Below are 9,567 nucleotides of genomic sequence, written 5' to 3'. Positions count from 1 at the left end.
TTTTAAAAATGGAATGGAAATTTAAATTTCGTTCTGTTTTAATTTTTTTAATTTTAAATTGCACATACGCCCAAAAAATTGAAAGTAATTGATAAAATTATAAAAATTAAATTTTAAAAATGGATAGCATGACCGTCGATATATGCACAAGTTGCAGATATAAGAATTTATATGCAATAGTAAAATTTTGGGAACAAGAAGATTTAAGTATGAGGTTTCTCATTGAACATGGAGTATTGCCTAAAACGGTCATATGTCTGAACTGCCTATTTCCGAAAGGCGTTCTTAACATGGGAAGGTATACCAAATTGACTTTTTTCATTTAAAAATCAAATTATAAGGTTTCAAATTTTATGGTTTTTATTAATAAGATTTTATTTTTATATATCTTTCTGATTTTTTTAAAAGTACGATTGTTGAATCTTATTCTTTCGATTACTTTTATTTATCGGGGGCGCATGCGCAATTAAAAGAAAAAAAAATTAAAACGGAACAAAATTTAAATTTCCGTTCCATTTTTAAAACAACTGTAAAACAGAGCATTCTCCGCAAGTTTTACCCCTTTTCTTCTGTAATGTTTTCATTCTTTGTTTTTTAAAGGTAAATATTTATTTTATTTTATTTTTTTTTAAGTCACATTTTTCCTTTCTTACAATTCCCCCAAGTTTCGTTTGTTTCAGCATCCTAAATTTTTGTATGAAAACGTAATGAATCTCTTAGAAAAATAGGGTTATCCCCCTTGGATCAATGACGTGTTATGCAAAACGAAACAACGTGGAAAAAAAATGAAAATGGTGCTTTTTTTTGCTTTTTTTTAAATGTTACAAAAGAGTCACCGAAGGCCAATTGAGGATAAGGGTTACTGAGTGTACAGTAATCAATGGGACATCATAGTAATCGTTGGTAGTGGAAATGTGGTAAAATGGATTACTTAAGGAGACTGCTCATCAAGAATTTGTTTACATTGGACTTGAAGAAGACCATATCATAGTCAATTGAAAAGCAGGCGAATGGGAGAAAGTTCCACAATTGTGCAGGTCTATGAAAGAAGTTTTTTTTATGGAATCTACGTTTAGGTTTAGGCACAGATAAAGAGTGGAGAAATTATTGATAGTGATTTCAGCGAGAAAGAGTGTTTGCCGTGAAAATTTGACAAGGGATGACCATGGATTGGAGCTCAGACAAGCATTTGCCGTGAAAATAATAGAGCAGAGACAGGCTTGCAACGTTTTTTCTGGGAAAAAGGTTGCAAGAAAGAGAAAAGGGCATCCCCTACTAGCCTATGAAGTCTGTTTTGAACTCTGTCAAGGCAGGATATGTTGCTTCTAGCTGCTCCTACCCAGATGTGGTAACAGTACTCCATCCTAGGAGGTACTTGGCTCTTATACAGATAGAGGATTTCACTGGCAGTGAGATATCTACTGGAGCGGTAGAATGATTCAACCATTTTGCCAGTGATCTTGGCCCCGAATTTGATGTACGTGTTCAATTTCAGATCAGGAGCAAAGGTCAGACCAAGAAACTTGTCAAAACATTGAGACTCCCCAAGATGAGAGCCATTCATTTCAATTGATGTCAGATAGGGGTCAGAGCGTTGATGATGTAAAGCTTGATTTTAGATGCATTAAAATGAACGAGCCACCTCTTTCGCCATTGCACCAGGTATTCCAGATTAGAGGAGAGAGATTCAGAGACATCTTGGTCATTTATAACCTTTGAAGTGTTATCATAAATGGTAATGTCATCAGCATAAATGTCTACGAATAATCTTAGGATGTTATTTGGGAGATCATTGATGTAAATCAGAAAGAGAGTTGGGCCCAGGATGGATCCCTGAGAGACTCCAGTATTAATACTGTGAGCTTCTGATTTCAGCTCATCAACCATTACTTAAAAGGAATAGACAATTCCATTCAAAACAAGTCGGGAATGACTAGGAAAAAAGGTGAGTAGCCACAAGAATTACATACATAAACTTTGCCAATTGAATTTTGGTAAGCCAAAAAAAAAGTTTGTTTATCTTATTCAATTATTATGTTTGTATTAATTTATTTACCTAATTGTTTTTATTGTGCACTTGATCCTCTCCCAACTTCCCTCTAAAAAAAAACTACTGTTAAAATTTATTATTGAAATTTGTTGTTGTCAATTTGCGGTTTGTGATTCACTTGCTATTTTTCCTCAAAATAAATGCATTCTCCAATTTGACGCTGTTCTCTTTTATTGATTTTACAATTAGCCATACTAATAAAAATGCTGCCTAGCGTCAAATATGTTAGCAAAAGGGATAGACAATTCCATTCAAAACAAGTTGGAAATGCCTCGAGGAAAAACAGTGAGAATTATATACATAAACTTTGCCAACTGAATTCTGGTCAGCTAAACATTTTAAAAGAATCCCTCCCTTTTTTAGTTAGAGAGAGGGGAACCTACCGCCATACTTTCCTCATAACATATCAATTGAACTTATATTTCTACAGAATTTGAACTAAACTTTATCTTAACCTAATCAAGTTTTAGATTTATTTCGGTTCCAATTTTGTAGAAGCGTCATAAAGAAAAATTTAGTTTTTTCTTTAACTTGTTTTAAAAGTTTTATTTAGTTTTTGTTATTGTTAATGTTAAGATTACAAGTGAATTGAGATTTTTCAAAAACGTGTTTCTGTTTTTTTTTTTTTTAATATTATTTTTGGCCACTCGGTGTTGCCCATTTTGTACAATATGCTTAAACATGATATTTTAATTTATGCAGATTGCGTATGTATTATAGAATCAATCTTCTATTAGTTATTATATATTACGAGGAATAATTTACCCAGTGGACTAATTTGCAAAAAACATTTTTAAATAATGATAAAGTCGTTCATCAAATTCTGTCTGTGTTTGTTCACAATATCATGTCGACTGATATTTGGTCTTGACGATCTTAAACATGATCTTTCTTCTCTTATGATCTTCCTTCTCTTATAGAAAAAAAAGAAGAATTTTTATGGGGGAATATTTTATATATAATAAAATAATTGTTTTAGCTTATTTTTTAATGAATGATAAAATTTAAGAATAAATTGAGTAATTTACTTGCTAAAGTTTTTAACCAACAAAAACAAAAAAATTGATAAAAATTGACACAGTATGCAGTTCGTACTGAAAAAAAAAAGTTTTGAACAACATTTTAGAAAAGTTTTATTTCAAATTCTAAGAAAAAGAATTGATACAGGCATCATCAATAATTTCAGATTATTACTGTGCCCGTATTAAATTACTAGCATACTAATCAGACAAGGGGGATAACTGAGTGTGGCAGTTATTCTCATTTACTTGATGGACCTGCTTCCTTTTTTATTGTTTTCACGTTTTTTTTTGTGTTTGTACACTTGTGAATAAAGTCTCTTTGCGTACCTTCAAACGGTTTTGTGTAATACTTCTTCATTTATCCTTATATGCTACTTACAAAGGATTTTAAATGCTATATATTGTGAGAAATTCCACTTACAATGCCATGTTTCCTTGTTTTAAGCCGCCTATGCACAATTCCAGTAGGCGGCCTGTAATTGGTTAGTTTGTATGAGCCAAGCTAATTACTTGGTGCCTTTTTTGTAAACATTCTTTTTCTTTTCAGTCTACCATGAAACGTTCGGCAGGAAAGACTCACCAAGAAGAATGCCTTATCGAGAATGGAGCCACCACAATCTCTTCACATTATATCACCTAAATGTTTTGTGAAAAAAGGACTCGAATCTCTACAAGCAGAGACACCTTTATATTTGCCAATATATCCTAATTAGAGGATAGCAGCTTTTTAACATTTTCATCATGTCTATATATACTAAATCTTTGAACTTTCCTCAATTCAATTAGAATCCAATAACTTTTCTTTGCTGTTATAACTGAATAAACTTTGAGTTTAAAGGTATGGCTTTTGTAATTTGTGGGTGAGATTAAATTTCTCACAATATATATATATATACCTCACCCTTCTCACAATATATATATATATATATATATATATATATACCTCACCCTTTGTTTTAACCAAGTAAGATCAGTGACTTACTTGTAGTTTCATTAAATACTTTTATATGCAAAATCCGATCCTGCATTTTGCTAATTCCTGCCCTCTGATGAGAAGGAGAGTATTTCTTCGAAACTCCGCAGATTAAGGACTATCCACTTATCTTGTGTTACCTTTTTTAAAATTAAATATGTTTTTAACTTTTTTTCAAGATGTCTTTTAACATGTTTTATTAATCATTTGTTCATATTATAAGCTCTATTTCCTTTTCGGTTTTATTGAGCTTTTACATCTGGCTGAGTTTATTTTACTTGTAAATATTAACTCTTTAATATTTATAATATATTTTAAGTTTACCATTTTGATTACCTTGGTAAACTTATTGTAAATTTTTATTATATATATATATATATATATATATATATATATATATATATATATATATATATATATAATTTAATAAGGAAGATATAACTCATAAAATAATTGGGGAATCGGCTGGAGAAATCATTGTGAGGAATTAGACTACTGACATGCCTCTTTAGACCCAGTCAAACTGGTGAGAACTGGCACAACTTCATTCAAATATATATCAGTTCTTAAAATATCTATCAGATGTGTGCATGCACCCTGAAACAGTCGAAAGTACGAGAATATCCCCTTCTTCGAGACATAGCACGTACTGCCTGTCCCTTGATAACAACTATACCCCATTCCTTAAACTGGGAGGAAAAAGTCATGTACACATTCATACCGGGACTTCACAAATGATGGTATGAAGGTATCTGATTTCAACAGACATACTGCCATTCAAAAATACAATATCATCGTGATAATGTTGGGACAGGTGGCAAATTACTGCCCTGATATATCACGGAGTGCCATTATAAAAACATCCACATCCTTAACAAGTTTGGTAGACCATAAGATAACATTATGAATTCCAGACTCCTAAAGTTCGACCTCATGGAAACACTGGAAAGTGTTCGACTGAGCTTCAATCTATGGTCTCCCCCCTCGCCAAACTTGCACAAGAAACACTCGTCTAGCTGAAAACACTATCAATAATTTCCCCCACTATTTATCTGTGCCTAAACCTAAATGTAGATTTCATGAACAAAGCTTCTTTCTTAGAACTGCACGCTTATGGAATTGTCTTCCGTTTTCCTGCTTTCCAGCTGACTACAATATGGTTGTCTTCAAGTCCAAGGTAAACAAGTTCTTGATAAGCCGTTCCACTTAAGTTAACAAATTTTACCGAATTTCCCTTACTAACGAATACTATATTGTCCAATTGACTGCTATACACTCTTAACCCTTATCCTCGAGTGGTCTGTGGGCCTTGATAAGTGGTTATGCCTATGTAAAAAAAACAAACTTATCAGATGTGGACTGGATGTCTCCCTGCCAAATACTAACACTCACATAAGACTCCATAATAGTCTCCCTACAGAAGACGAGTAAGTCATCCTGACATTGGGGAATTTAATAATCGTTATATGGTTGTTTTTACTTCATCCAGTCCTCTTTAAATTAGTCAAATAGACAGTGTTGAGGTCACACACATTGGCGTTTGTCAAATTTGAGATCCTCCTGATATTGGAATCTCTACTCAAAGAGTTGAGAAATGAAGCATCTTTGAGTCGTCGGGCACTCACTATACCACATCGTAATGCTAAGAAATCTCAACTGGGATGAACTTGTCCACTGTGCGATCGACCAAAGAGGCATAACACAAACTGTTGTGACTCACAGTCTTTCTTTTATTGCCCCTCGTCTTTTGCTTTCTTTGGAGGGGACAACTTGTGACCCTTCACCGCTAACACCGGTGCTTGCCTTTTTCTCTTTTCTATAGGTTGACGGCCATGAGGGTTTAGCTGCTACCGCCTCCACCTCCCCCTCCTCTTTGCTGTAAGTTTCTCCTTTTATTTCGTTTCCACATTTGGACTTTGATTAATTTCTTACTTTCTATTTTGTTAGTATTTTGGACTTATTCAATTTCAACATATTTTTAAGCATTTACTGCTTTCCTCTTCCACACCAAGCTTCATGCTAATTCTATTTTATTCTTTCTTTCTGTTTTCAATTTTTACCTTCTTCATTTTCAATAAACCTGTTGATTCAATGACAAACTGTCTTCAGAGTTTTAATTTTGGAGAAGTGTTTATACTTTCCGTCGTAAAACTTAAAACACTCTAGACAATGGAGCATGTGGTCTTTACGGGATGGAACACAAACAATTTCCTGAATAATTTCACCTTCCTTCTTGAATCAGACCGGCGATATACAATCAAGGCTTGCCAGATCCTTGGCATCATTGACACTGGTCCCAAGACCTTGAATGAATTATATATAGAAGTTGAAAATATGACGGCCTCATGATGAGTGAAAATTGAACAGTCTCTCTACATCAACATGTTCTTAAATTACCATCCAGCGAGGATCATTGTGAATAGTCATGCCATAGGAATTATGATTTCACAATTGACAGCTCAGTACTTAGGCACAAAGATTGTGAATACATCTTAGCCTGCCAGACAAGATGGCTTCTCTCTTCCAAATGTGTTGGAAAAATCAGGTTCATTCTGGAAAGAGGGAACACAATGTGCTATTTTAAGAGATTAGTTATTGAAAATTTCAGCATCAAGATACTTGGTGGCATTCCATTCATATACAGGAATGCCCTCTTAGTTTGACCTATTACGTCTGAAATATAAACTGGTGAAACCTGAATCAAGGATAGCTCAACTACACCACAACGGCCATCGTGCTCATATTTTCCATACCCCACCCTGACAAACCACAACTTGACCTGGTGAGTACTTTTTTTTTTTTTACATGGTGGTCACCACTTATCAAGGCCTGGAAGCCACTCGGGGATAAGGGTTATTGCGTGTACAGTAATTAATGGGATAGTATCGTAGTGATCGTTAGTATTGGAGATTTGATAAAGTGTCTTACTTAAGGGGGTGGTTCATCAGGAATTTGTTTATGTTGGACTTGAAGACATTGAAGTTGTAGTCAGGTGGAAAACAGGCAAACGGAAGAGAGTTCCACAGTATCAAGACAAACTTTGGCCTTGGCAAATAATCACAAGTATGATAGAAGGTAGAGAGTGAGGTTTGCAAACATCACCAATCAACCATAACATTTACGGAGATTCAAACATCTCTGTCAGGCAGTATCCACATTCACTCCAGCAACAATAGTTTCTGGCAAAAGGATTTTTTTTTTACAAAGGCATCACCACTTATTAAGGCCAAGAGGCCCTCGAGGATAAGGGTTAAAGAGTGTACAGTAGTCAATTGGACAATATAGTAATCGATAGTAATGGAAATTTGGTAAATTTGTTAACTTATATGGAACAGCTCATCAAAAACTTGTTTACGTTAGACTTGAAGGCAACCATATTGTAGTCAGCTGGAAAGCAGGAAAACGGAAGACAATTTCATAGGCGTGCAGTTCTAAGAAAGAAGCTTTATTCATGGAATCTTGGTTTAGGTTTATGCACAGATAAATAGTGGGGGAAATTATTGATAGTGTTTTCTGCTAGACGAGTGTTTCTTGTGAAAGTTTGGCGAGGGGGGACCATAGATTCGAGCTCAGTCGAGCACTTGCCATGAAAATAACGATAAAGCAGAGACAACCCTACAACATCTCTTCTGTGAGAAAGAGGTTGCAGCGAAGAGAAAAGGACCTCCCCTACAAAGCTACAAAGTCTATTTTGAACTCTATCAAGGTAGGATAAGTCCTTTCTAGCAGCTCCTGCCCAGATATGGCAACAGTACTCCATCCTTGGATGTACCTGGCTCTTATATAGATAGAGAATTGCATCAGCATTGAGATATCTACTAGATCGATAGAAGGATCCCACCATTTTTCCAGTGGCCTTGGCAACGGATTTAATGTATGTGTTTCATTTTAGATCAGGAGTAAAGGTCAAGCCCAGAAGCCTCCCCAAGACGAGAGCCATTCATTTCAATTGATGCCAGATATTACTACCTGTGTAATGATTGATTCTAATGACATGTCATTTCAATCAAATTTGGATTTAAACAACTCAATGTCAAGTTCTCTGATGTATTTGGAGAGGATTTGTCCGGGTATAATGGCTTGTCTGGTCACTTTGAAGCCACTATTAATGTGGGCCCTACACAACCACCTCAGCATCAAGGCTGATTTCCTCAATATAATGGCAACAAACTCAGAAAACTATGTAGCAGAGGAGAGATTTCCTTGCGAAATTGAGCGAGAGTTAAGCTAATTTACATATAAATCAACTCACACAAAGAGCAAAGAGGATAAAACTGGTTAACATCTAAAAGACAAACAACTCATGCTATCTGAGTATCCACTGCGATGAACGGACCTTGCTAAAGTGGTGACCCCTTCTTCGACGAACACATTATCCATGTACAAAAAAAAACACAATTCGATCTAACATTGGTTTAAACATCCTACAGGAATTACAAAAGAGCAACTGGCTCAAACGAAAAAAAAAAGTTTTTGCTTGGGACGAACAGATTATTCGTTGTTGTAAGTCTTAACTTAAACTACATTGAATATTTTGCTTTAGTTTTGATAACATTTCTTTTTCTTTCAATTAAAAAAATTACTACAAAATAGTACTACAGATGAACAAAAGAATTTTTGTCCTCTTCTGCTAGGCTGTTGAAACTTTATTACTTTATTCAAAGAAAGTTTTGAAGAACGTCTGAAAATTTCCTTTTATTTTTATACACTCACACACACACTAAAAAAGATAATTTTTTCCTTTTAGTATTATTTATTAATTGTGACATTTTATATTTTGAAAAAAAAAAACGTTTTTTTTTGTGTGCAAATTTCTCTTGGACAGCTAGTCCATAATACTTTCTTTTATTCACTTGGTCCATTTGTTGTTTTTTTTTTTCACTGCAAAGAAAAAAAAAATGTTTTATATCTCTACCGCCATTTGCAGAAGATGCGAAATTATGATTTGCCCAAGAGGACGCCTTTTTTGAAATTCACAATGTACTCCCACATAATCAGCTATGCATTTTGTGTTGTGGCATGCCAGCACCGTTGGCTAAAACAGTTTGGGATATAATAACTAACCCACCTCCAGGAAAAACAAACGAAATTGCTTGCTTTTGTAAATGTATACAAACGAAATTTCTCGCTTTTGTAAAAGTATACAATGGAATTTTTTAATTTTATAAACGAAATTTCTCATCAAATAACAAAGCTTATTTATCGAAGGGCAAAAAATTTCAAGAAACAAAAATTTAGAGATTATTTTGTAAGAGCAAAAATTCATCCAACACAGACATCTTGTCATACGTCTCACAGATTCAGACATATTTTTCGAGACTACCTCCCCTGTCCTCGTCCACAAATGATTTCAGCACATATCCCAAGAGATATGGATAAATTGACTCATGTATTCATTCAAAGTGACATGGTCCGTGGACCTTTGAGCCCTCCCTATCTGAGGCCATTCAAAGTTTTGCCAAGAACAAAAAAATATTTCAAGCCGAATATAAATGGTCACATTGAGACAGTGTCTGTGGACA

The 9,567-nt window shown here is 34.5% G+C and overlaps 1 protein-coding gene across 1 annotated transcript in view; it reads left to right on the top strand.

Moving 5' to 3' along the window:
• The first annotated feature begins 4,506 nt into the window (after window positions 1-4,506).
• The window catches only part of LOC145293248 (histone-lysine N-methyltransferase SETMAR-like), a 160,292-nt gene continuing 155,231 nt past the window's right edge, over window positions 4,507-9,567 (top strand). The window contains exon 1 of the mRNA XM_080139821.1: window positions 4,507-5,923. The gene's annotated coding sequence lies outside the window, so the exon portion shown is untranslated. The remainder of the gene's footprint in view (window positions 5,924-9,567) is intronic.

This window comes from Euprymna scolopes, chromosome 14 (genome assembly GCF_053919585.1).
Source record: "Euprymna scolopes isolate OS-2025 chromosome 14, ASM5391958v1, whole genome shotgun sequence".
NCBI lineage: Eukaryota > Metazoa > Mollusca > Cephalopoda > Sepiida > Sepiolidae > Euprymna > Euprymna scolopes.
The sequence above is the reverse complement of the archived record's forward strand: the minus strand, read 5'-3'. Positions and strand labels throughout refer to the sequence as shown.